The sequence below is a fragment of the Zootoca vivipara genome, chromosome 1 (assembly GCF_963506605.1).
Source record: "Zootoca vivipara chromosome 1, rZooViv1.1, whole genome shotgun sequence".
Lineage (NCBI taxonomy): Eukaryota > Metazoa > Chordata > Lepidosauria > Squamata > Lacertidae > Zootoca > Zootoca vivipara.
The window spans coordinates 97,419,630-97,430,499 of record NC_083276.1 but is presented as its reverse complement, the minus strand read 5'-3'; positions in this window follow the sequence as shown (position 1 = coordinate 97,430,499).

Below are 10,870 nucleotides of genomic sequence, written 5' to 3'. Positions count from 1 at the left end.
AAGTCTCATAGGATTGTGAAAACCCCTGCTTGACTACAGGTCTTTCACACCTACTTTTATTTTTAAGTATATTTACATATTTTGTTCAAATACTTTACAGCTTTGAGTACCTTCAGGGTTTCTCGTGGTTTCCCAAGGGTCCTTCAATCTGGGATACTGCTGTTGCAGCATCTCTTGACAGCAAAATAAGTATAGAAATGTCACAGAATACCAGTTCTGGTCTGACCATCAAGCTGGTTCAGCCACTAGAGTTTTGTGGAACTTGGGAAGTGGGGTTAGTCAAGATGCACTTGGTAAATTGGTAAAGATACAAGAGACTTCACTGTAAAAGGTGAAGGTAAAGGGACCCCTGACCAGTTGCGGATGACTCTGGGGTTGTGGTGCTCATCTTGTTTTACTGACCGAGGGAGCCGGCGTACAGCTTCCAGGTCATGTGGCCAGCATGACTAAGCTGCTTCTGGCAAACCAGAGCAGCACACGGAAATGCTGTTTACCTTCCTGCCGGAATGGTACCTATTTATCTACTTGCACTTTGACGTGCTTTCGAACTGCTAGGTGGGCAGGAGCAGGGACCGAGCAACGGGAGCTCACCCCGTCGCAGGGATTCGAACCGCCGACCTTCTGATCGGCAAGCCCTAGGCTCTGTGGTTTAGACCACAGCGCTACCTGCTACAAGAAACTTCACTGTACTATCACTGAAATTGTTACTGAGTGGGGAAAGTGGCCATCTTTTCTTCAGTAGCATAGTGGCAAATTCTAAGATTATACAATAATCTTAAATCTATCCAATAATAATAATAATAATAATAATAATTTGGGCTGTACTGCAACCATCACTGCAGATCTCTCTGTGTTGTCTTTCAGCTAGATCTACTCTTTTCAGTGTACATACATGGGCAAATGATTTGGCATGATCCAATATCATCTTTCAGAGTGACTTAAGTTGTGTTTTCCATGAAGTTCCATTGTATAGAACAGAACGGGTATATCTTTCTTTTCAAACTGAAGCACCTTATGTTTTTAGTTGTCCCAAATGCTTAGCTTTGGAGCATACAGTAGCTAAAAAGCTCTCCTTTCGTGCTGGTTTGAAGGACCTTGCTGCAGAAATAGTAATAGGTCTTTGACACCCCCAGTAACCCCAGACCACCACCCCATGGCCTTTCTGCACTGATCTTATTACCCAAGCATTTCTGACTTAGTGCATAGCATGGATCTGATTAGCCTCATCATTTATGCAGCTCTACTGGGAATTATTTTATACCATGTTCCTGTGATTAGACAGGTTAAGCATAAACTAACCAATACTCATCTTTTTAGTTAATACAGATCTGGTTTCCTTATTAAGGGCCAAACTAGATGTGACATTAAATATATATTTGTGTTTGATATGCAGGTTGCTGCTCCGGGAAGTGAGAGGGTGATAATTATGGGGATTGTAACAGGTGATCCTCTGTTGTGATGCTGACAAACGTGACTTCTTTGAAGGTCAGATATACACTGGAAGCAAATGCCCCCAATGGCACCCTTAAGCCACTTCTAAAAATAGCATTTGCAATGCTGCCAATCATGTGCTAGAGTAAGATTTGAGGAAAGGGAGGCTTCCTGGGCTACAGGAAAGGTATATCTAATGCACATTAGAATCATAGAGTTGGAAGAGACCACAAGGGCCATCCAGTCCAACCCCCTGCCAAGCAGGAAACACCATCAAAGCATTCCTGACAGATGGCTGTCAAGCCTCTGCTTAAAGACCTCCAAAGAAGGAGACTCCACCACACTCCTTGGCAGCAAATTCCACTGCCGAACAGCTCTTACTGTCAGGAAGTTCTTCCTAATGTTTAGGTGGAATTTTCTTTCTTGTAGTTTGAATCCGTTGCTCCGTGTCCGCTTCTCTGGAGCAGCAGAAAACAACCTTTCTCCCTCCTCTATATGACATCCTTTTATATATTTGAACATGGCTATCATATCACCCCTTAACCTTCTCTTCTCCAGGCTAAACATACCCAGCTCCCTAAGCCGTTCCTCATAAGGCATCGTTTCCAGGCCTTTGACCATTTTGGTTGCCCTCTTCTGGACACGTTCCAGCTTATCAGTATCCTTCTTAAACTGTGGTGCCCAGAACTGGACACAGTACTCCAGGTGAGGTCTGACCAGAGCAGAATACAGTGGTACTATTACTTCCCTTGATCTAGATGCTATACTCCTATTGATGCAGCCCAGAATTGCATTGGCTTTTTAGCTGCTGCATCACACTGCTGACTCATGTCAAGTTTGTGGTCTACCAAGACTCCTAGATCCTTTCCCATTAAAGAAGAAAAAGGGTTAAGAAAAGAATAACCATAATACAGGGAATAAATAATTTTAACCATACAAAAATTAGATGGCAGCTCTACAATGTAGCATCTACAGTTTCAGGTTTAACTGTGCACTGTGGTTTCTTGGATAGCTGCACCCTCGTCTGGCTTCCTCCTGAATTGCTCCCTCTCTCACAATAAGAACATAAGAAAACCTTGCTGGATCAGGCCCACGGCTCGTCTGGCATCCTGCTCTCACAGTGGCAACCCAGATGCCTGTGGGAAACCCACAGCTTTTTTATCATTCAAGCATTTGTCCAACCTTCTTCTAAAGCCGTCCATGTCAGTGTGGTCACTACTGCTTCCTCCTCCACTACTGACTGAGCAAGTTCCAAAGTTTAACTATGCAGTGTGTGAAGAAGTACTTCCTTTTTTTTTAATCTGCCCTGAATCTTCCAGCATTCGGCTTCATTGGATGGCCACAAGTTTTAGCATTATGAAAGAGGTAGAAAAACTTTTCGCTATCCAACTTTCTCCATTCAGTGCATGATTTTATAAACTTCTGTCATGCCACCTCTTGCGCACCTCTTTTCTAAGTAACGAATCCCAAACAACTGCAACATTTCCTCACTGGATCTGTATATATTTCCTCATACAATCTATCCGATTTGCCTGTCCCATCTTAGCATCAAATCCAATGTCCCTCAAGAGCATGCAATGAGGGAGTCTCAATGACTGCTTCTCTTTCCCCACAGATTCACCAAAGTGTGAGCATCTTCTCTTTGGACTGACTTTGGGTGGCTAGGCTGACTTGGCTTCATTTTAATTTCATATAGGCACTTAAAATATTGCATTTTAAAGTATCGTTACGGGTTTGAAGACCCTAGTTAGGTGTCTTGGGGATGAGATTTGGAAACCTAGATAAATATCAAGGACTATGTGGCTGAGGCCTAACTCACCCTTTTTGGCCTGGCCTTCCCCTGTGGAGCATCGTTCTCCCAAGATCAGAAACAAGCAATAATACAAGGTTGGGATGAAGACCACATATAGCTGAGGAAATTGTGGTCTCTGGCACCACAGGATCATGGCAGAAGGAGGCAAATTGTACAGCTGCAGCCAATGGGGCTTTAAAATGAGTCCTGGGTGGAGCTGTGAGGGCAGGGAGAACAGATCAACAGCTCAATGGCATAGCAGTGGCTCTGCATGCAGAAGGTGCCAGGTTCAGTCCCAGATAAGGCTGTGTGAAATCCTAGAGAGTTGCTGCCACTCAATGAAGACAATGCCAATGGCCTGACTTGATGAAATACAACTTCCTGTGTTCCTCAAATGGGAATAGGCTGCCAAGCAACAGGGAGATAACTAGAATAAGGCCCCTCGTTCCTGGAAGTTTGGCAGCTAGGGTTCAGACTGGGAAGCCAGCCAGGAAGCCCTTGGTCAGAAGGCAAGGCTCCGCTGAGTGAGCTAACCAGTACTTAAGTGGGGAGGTAGTAGCAACATGGATGGGTTAGCATGGGGAAGCTGAGGCCTTGAAGAGAGGGACCATCATAGCTGCCAAGGTATCCCTTTTTTAAAGGGATTTTCCCTTATGCTGAATAGGCTTCCTCGCGAGAAAAAGGAAAACTTGGCAGCTATGGGGACCATAAAGCCATTGCTACAAATTTGCCTTGGGGAAACTATTTTCCAGAGAAGCCACTGATTACTGTCAAGGCAAGACTTGGGGGCCAATGTCCAGATCCCCACTGAGCAGGAAGAGTTGGAGCACCCTCAAGTGCAGCTGGGCTGGCTTGCCACATTTTGCCATCTGTAACACTAGTAGGTCCAAAGTCTAAAATTACTCAATTACATCACTGCTCTGCTTGGACTTTTCTATGCCTACAAGGGTTGCCATCATGGTGCCCCCTAGATGTTGTGGACTCCACCTCTCATCAGCCCCAGCCAGAATGGCCAATGATCAGAGATGAAGGGAATTGTAGTCTGAAAAATCTGGAGGTCACCACAATGGCTACCCCATGACAGGTGAGCATGGCAGGACAAGGAACTGGCAGGACAGGGTAGACTTGTCATGAACTGGCAGGACAACAGAAAAGAGGAAGAGGATCCTGGCGAGGGTTGTAGCTGGGAGTGGGATGGGGAGGGAGTGGTTGTTGCAGGAAGTACTCATGGGGTGATGGAGGATTGGGGGGAATGGAGGGGTAAGTGCACAGGAATCAGAGCAGCAAGACCCATCACCAGAGCAAGAGAGGCCCCTGTCTCCTTGAACACAGGGGGCTCTGGGGTGTAGGGAGCAATGGGAGTGGCACTCTGGGAGGCTAAGGCAGGCAAGGGTCCACAGCTGGCCAGGTGGGGCTCATTAGCTCTAGGAGGAGGTGTGTAATCAGCTAGAGTAGGTTTGGAGCAGGTGAGAGTCACATGCCTTATCAAGCCCAGATGCTGCAATCAGCAGGCAAGGGAAAGCAGAGCTGAGGTGCTATGGCTGCTCAACTGCCCATGTTGATGGATCTCAGCTTGGATGCTCCAGGATCTCGGTGGGACTGTGCTTCGGTTTGGACTTTGGATATATAGATTGATCCTGGAGTGGGGACTTGACATGCTGACTTGCTGCCAGGTAGGCCAGGGGTTCAGGACAAGACCTGTGTCATGAAATCTGAAGATGGGCAGAAGGGAAAGAGCAGACCACATAGGTCTCACCTTCATCATCCTCTGCTCTGAATTTATTATATTTTGTCTGCATCTTTTTGAATTGTGGTGCCCAGGATGAACCCAGTATTTTCTATGTTGATTAGAACCATTCCATTCATTCCTATGTTTAGGACAGGTATCTCTTTTTGGACATTAGGTTACAATGTGGTATTCTCCATATCTTGTTGGACTGTATCTTGCACCATCTGTGAACATTGGCTATGCTGGCTGGGCTGATGAGAGTTGGAGGGCACCATGTTGACTGTCTCTGTTCTGGGAAATGATGTTCCTTTTAATACACCCTAACACGGTGTGTCACAGTATGCCATTAGTGACTCTTTGTTATACCCAACCTGGTGCCCTCCAGATGTTGTTGAACTACAACCCTAATCATCCCCAACTGTGGGGCTGCTGGGAGTTGTAGTTGAACATCATCTGGGCATACCAGCTGCTCAGGGAAGGCTGCTCTGGAGCCTCCAAGTTTTTCTTGGCATTTCTGCTGCCTAGCTATGCTGGCACACAGACTCGTTTCTATCCCTCTAGTCCTCTAGAGTATTAAGATGCCTGAACTCTTTACAGTCCAATCCTAGCCTGGTTTATTCAGAAATAAATCTACTGAATTGAAATGGGGCTTTGTTCAATAAATATGCTCAAGACTGCCCTGTTAAGCACAGCTGATACGATACCTTGGGGACTGTGGCTTCCAAAAACACATTTGTGCATAGCCGAGGACCCACATTGTCGCCATAACCCTTCAGATATGCATACTTTCTGCGTTATGTCTGCCAAATAAGCAAATTGGAGTACCTTCCACGATAGGCTGAAGGTGAAAAAGGAAACCCAGACACAGTTCGTTCCTCCAGCAGAGGGAGTCTGGATTAATTCCCAGCCGAGGTTGGATAAGGTTATTAAGACGCCACATTCTATCAGACAAGCATGATCTTCTCCCTCCCACCCTTGCCCCAATGCCAGCACGTAGCCTAACTGTACTGTTGACATAAGACCTATTGAAGTCCTGCCTCCCCTAAGCTGGATCAGTTGCCAAATCATGCAACTGACCACACACTGACTGGAACAGATATAGGTTGTGTGTGTTGCCCTTGAATTTTGCAGTGGTTTCAGCACAGAACTTACCACCCCGGCACCACAATTTCCTTAGATGAAACACTGATATAGTAATTGGCCTGTTGTCGCTGAAATACAGTCCTATACCTGGGAAGCGAGACCAAAGAAAATCCCCCGTCTCTTCCCTCATTTTCAAGTGAGACAGGAGTACCTTTGCATCAGCCTCTGTAGCTCCTAATTGCTTAGATTTCCCACAAATTCCTCTACAGCCTCAGAATACTAACTACTTTCCTAACTCTAAATTTTAACATAACTTCTCTTTTGTTCGTCTTCCCCCCCCTTTTTTTGCTGTGGATTAGCATTTTTCTTTGCAAGTCTGCTTGAATTATATTTCATATTCACTTTCAAAGGAGTACAGAGTACAGCCTCCAGAATCTGAAATGGTTCACTGAGAGGTAAAAGGGTTAGAACAAGAGAGGATTTAGATAATGAAATGAGAAGCGCAGTGGGATAATTACAGCAAAGTGGTGGAATAAGTAACACACACTGGGATGGCTAAGATTTTTAGGAAAGGGTTTCCAGTGCAAATGGTGCAGATTAGCAGGCCCATATCTTACAGGAGAGTGGATGAATCTTTTTCTTGCCTGGATGTGTGCTTGTGTTTCAGGAACAAGTTTGGGTCAAAGCCTGTTTTTGTATGCACCAAGTAGGTCTTTTCTTTTCATCTGTTAATGCTGTGCTAAGCTATGCAGTAAGATATGCCTTGTTTTCTACAATAAGACCACTCCCCTTCCCCGGGGGATGGATTTGTGGGCGGGCATCTGGGACCTCACTGGGATCCGGCAGGGCGTGGAGTGATGCTGTCAGCATCATCAGACTCTGAACCGCGTCATGACCCCCAGCTGACCAATCCAGTTAGCCGGAGGGGGGCTGCTGCCATTTAAATTATGGTGCGGCTGGGGGCGGCCTCCTTTCGAGGTGACTGAGTGGTTAAGGTGATGGACTGCTAATCCATTGTGCTCTGCATGCATGGGTTCGGATCACTGGTCACGAGGTGTGGCATGAAGTGGGAGGAGTTATGCCAATCGTGATGGCCAGGCTGCCTTGCATGGCCCCCCTGATGCTTTGATTGTTCAACTAAGAGAGAACAACTTGGTTCTAAGGAAGGGCATTGACCTGACCAAGAACATCAGAGAGGACTTTGATAGGCTGCTGGCCTTGTATCCGGACTTGATGTTAATCTGGTCCCAACTGTTGGAGAGGCGTTGTTGGCAAGATTGCCCCTACCCAGTGGCTTCAACAGGGCCAGGAAAATTGCTAATCATGCAATTCTTGAATGGTCGGGTGATACGGCACCCCGGCATTACTTTTGACCAGGAGGCCTTGTTTCGTACTGATGTGTTCACCTTTCCAATGTGGGAAATGATATCTGGCTGGTTGCTATCGTTGAGGGCATTAGGTGTTGGTTGCAGACGTGAAGGTGTTGGCGGCAAGCCATTTGGTTCAAGTGACGGTTAGGCATTGGGTAGGCCTCGTTCATGGGAGGGGAGGTTGTTGCCTCTGCCTGCCCCGCCTCATTAAGGGTATCCCGTTAGAGGGATCCGGGGGTGTGGTTCCTGTCCGAAGCCTGGGTGTGGGCTAGGGCCATGCCATGACCCCATCTGGAACCCTGGGGGTGCTCTTAATTGATGTATATCATAGGGCTCCCCCTACCAGTGGTTGACCCTTCAGAGACTTCCTGCCGACGGGCAGGAGTCATGACATAGTCAGTTTCACCCAATGCCAAACCACTCGCATCTGTAACCAATAAAGTTGTGGCCTTATTTATCCCTTTAATTCAAAATATTTGTGTCCATGTGTTTATTCCCGAAGGGAAACTTTGGGCCCCAGGGCTTCGCCACACAATTATATTATAGCGAATGTGCAAGCAAATAAACATTTTTTAATCACGTTAGTTAAAACAAACACTTCCAAGAACACTAATGCAAATAGACTGTCAGTTACTTTGTTTTTTAAATATACAGTGGTTTAAATAATGGGATATTAATTAGCTATTTAGTAATCATTTATAATAGCACCTTTATTGTTCATTATAATCTTGTGGTGGAATACTATGAGGGTGTTCTTGGAGGGAAAGGGAACAGGACTCTTGCACCTTTAACAGCTGTGAACATGAGATCATTTCAGCAGGTGTAGCTTGCATGATCATGAATAAAGGTGGAAGAGTCCTTTCCCCTTTTTTCACCTTCACACTGTTATAGCTGTGGCGGGAAGGTAAGCGGCGTCTCTGTGTGCTCTGGTTTCCATCAGTGTCCTGTTGCGCCAGAAGCGGTTCAGTCATGCTGGCCACATGACCCAAAAAGCTGTCTGTGGACAAACGCCAGCTCCCTCGACCTGAAGTGAGATGAGTGTTGCACCCCATAATCACCTTTGACTGCACTTAAACATCCTGTTTACCTTTACCGTTTACCTTTTTACCTTACAGCTGGGGTACCAGAGTCTGTTAGGGAATGGTAGGAATCAATAAGCAGTAGTATTTAGATAACATTTGGAGTATAGAGTGGAAAATTCCAGGCCAGTGGAAAAATACAGGCTAAGCTAGGCCCTCACCTGGAATAGAGGCTGTTTACATGACAAAATGTGTTGATGGCCCATCACAGAGAAATCCTTGGGTGTGTGCAAAACAGAATTGCCATGGTTACTGGGGGTGGAGAAAGGTTTAGGATTGAAAACAGGAGAGGGGCAGGCTGTGCTCAGAGGAAAAATGTGCCTTTTGAAAACTGGGTTGGAATAGCAGGTGGGTGGGAAGGGGTTGCTTAGAGCAGGGTTTTTTTGGAAGCAAGAAAGGAAGTAGGTAGAAAACCATGGGGGGTGGGTGGGAACAAAGGGATGGTGCTTAGGATGGCTCTGGCTGCAATGCTGGGCTGCTCTTGAGATGACAGTGCTGTAAGTCAGATCTGCATCCCCTTCACCTAAACTCAGGTGTAAATATGTGTGGTTAAACCATATTAGAGCCTCTGCTGCATCTTGCTTCTCAACGGGAACATGACTCTGGGTGAGTGCCTGGAAGCCCCTGCACAGACTGGGGGTGGCGTTCAACCTTTGTAACAACGCATTCTACCTGGTCATGTGAAATGGCTTCTTTTCTAATATCCCAACAACATAACTGAGGGTTATGGTGGCGGGGGGGGGCATGTTTTCTTGCAAACAATGAAAGAAACCATCATAGCCAGCAGATGGTCTGGGGCTGACAATTCCAACCTGCTTCCATTGACTGTCGACAGGCCCTGTGCAAAACACTTCTGTAAGAATCGGCCCCGAATTCCATGTAAAACAGCAGGGGAAGGTTGTGAAGTCTGTTCAACAAAGGAAAGCGCGTTGTTGCACCCTGGCCCTAAGGAATGTGCAGTCTTTGGCTGCTTAATACAAGGGATTAACTTCCTTCAGTAGCTTGAATAGCTGCGAGGCTGATTGTGCCTTTGTGATTTTGTTCATAATCCTCTCACACTAAATTGCTTTTCCCGCATAAGCAGATAGATCTGAGTGCAGGGTTCCGTGGAATGGCTTTAGTTACCTCAGGATACATCTTTTTACACACATGCGCGCGGCAAAGGAAAGTGGCCAGAAATTGGCATCCGTTATGCAGGTCATGTGATGTTGCCAAGGAAACTTGGCAGAAGAGGGGGAAAGAGGCACAAAGGAACTTAATCATTTCATAACTGGGGTGGGGGGTGGGGGGGAGGGAATTGCACCAGAGAGAAAAAGCAGGCCCTCCAACATTACACAAGTGAGACAGGTGACCCTCCTACCTTCATATTAAAGATCTATAATCTGGGCCCAAGGTCAGTGTCTGGCATTTTCAAGCAACTGCCAGGGCCTCAGTACTCCCACCACTAGACCTCTCCACACTGGACAGCTGGGCCTGCCTGCCTCCATTTTAATTTTCCCAGTGCCCTGGAGTTAGTACTGGATGGGCTGGAGGAGCAGTGCTGCTCACCTAACCTCTGGTTAGTCACATTGCTGCTGCTTACCAGGAAGTAGATGGGGGAATGTGCAAGATGGCAGCAAGGTCAGCAGGGTACAAACACAGTGGCAGAGCCAAACCCATGGTCTTGCTAATGTGTTTGCACCAATCCAACCTCCCCAATACATGGAATTTCCCCCTCTACCTTCCAGTAAAAAGCTGACACACAACTGGACAATGATCAGAGGAATAGCACCTGTCTGCTACTGCCTAGAATGACACCACAGTGAGCGTTCAGGTGCACTGTGAGAAGTTTAAACAGTACCAACTATGGGTGGCGCTGTGGTCTAAACCACTGAGTCTAGGGCTTGCCAATCAGAAGGTCGGCGGTTTGAATCCCTGCGATGGGGTGAGCTCCCATTGCTTGGTCCCTACTCCTGCCAACCTAGCAGTTTGAAAGCACGTCGAAGTGCAAGTAGATAAATAGGTACCGCTCCGGCGGGAAGGTAAACAGTGTTTCCATGTGCTGCTTTGGTTCGCCAGAAGCTGCTTAGTCATGCTGGCCACATGTACTCCGGCTTCCTCGGCCAGTAAAGCGAGATGAGCGCCGCAACCCCAGAGTCGTCCACAACTGGACCTAATGGTCAGGGGTCAGGAGCCCCTTTACCTTTACCTTTACCAACTACACTGCTAGGAAAGTCCAAGGAAACTCATCAACATGTTGCCTAGGCCCTGCCTCAAGAGTTTGTGGCCCTCTTCCTGCAAACCTCTCTTTTTTACCTGGTTCTGGTTTCTGGATCCTGGGGTTCTGCGGAATAAGAAAAACCCACAAGCCTGAAGTCTGGTCTCCCCTTCTGTGAAATATCAGTGT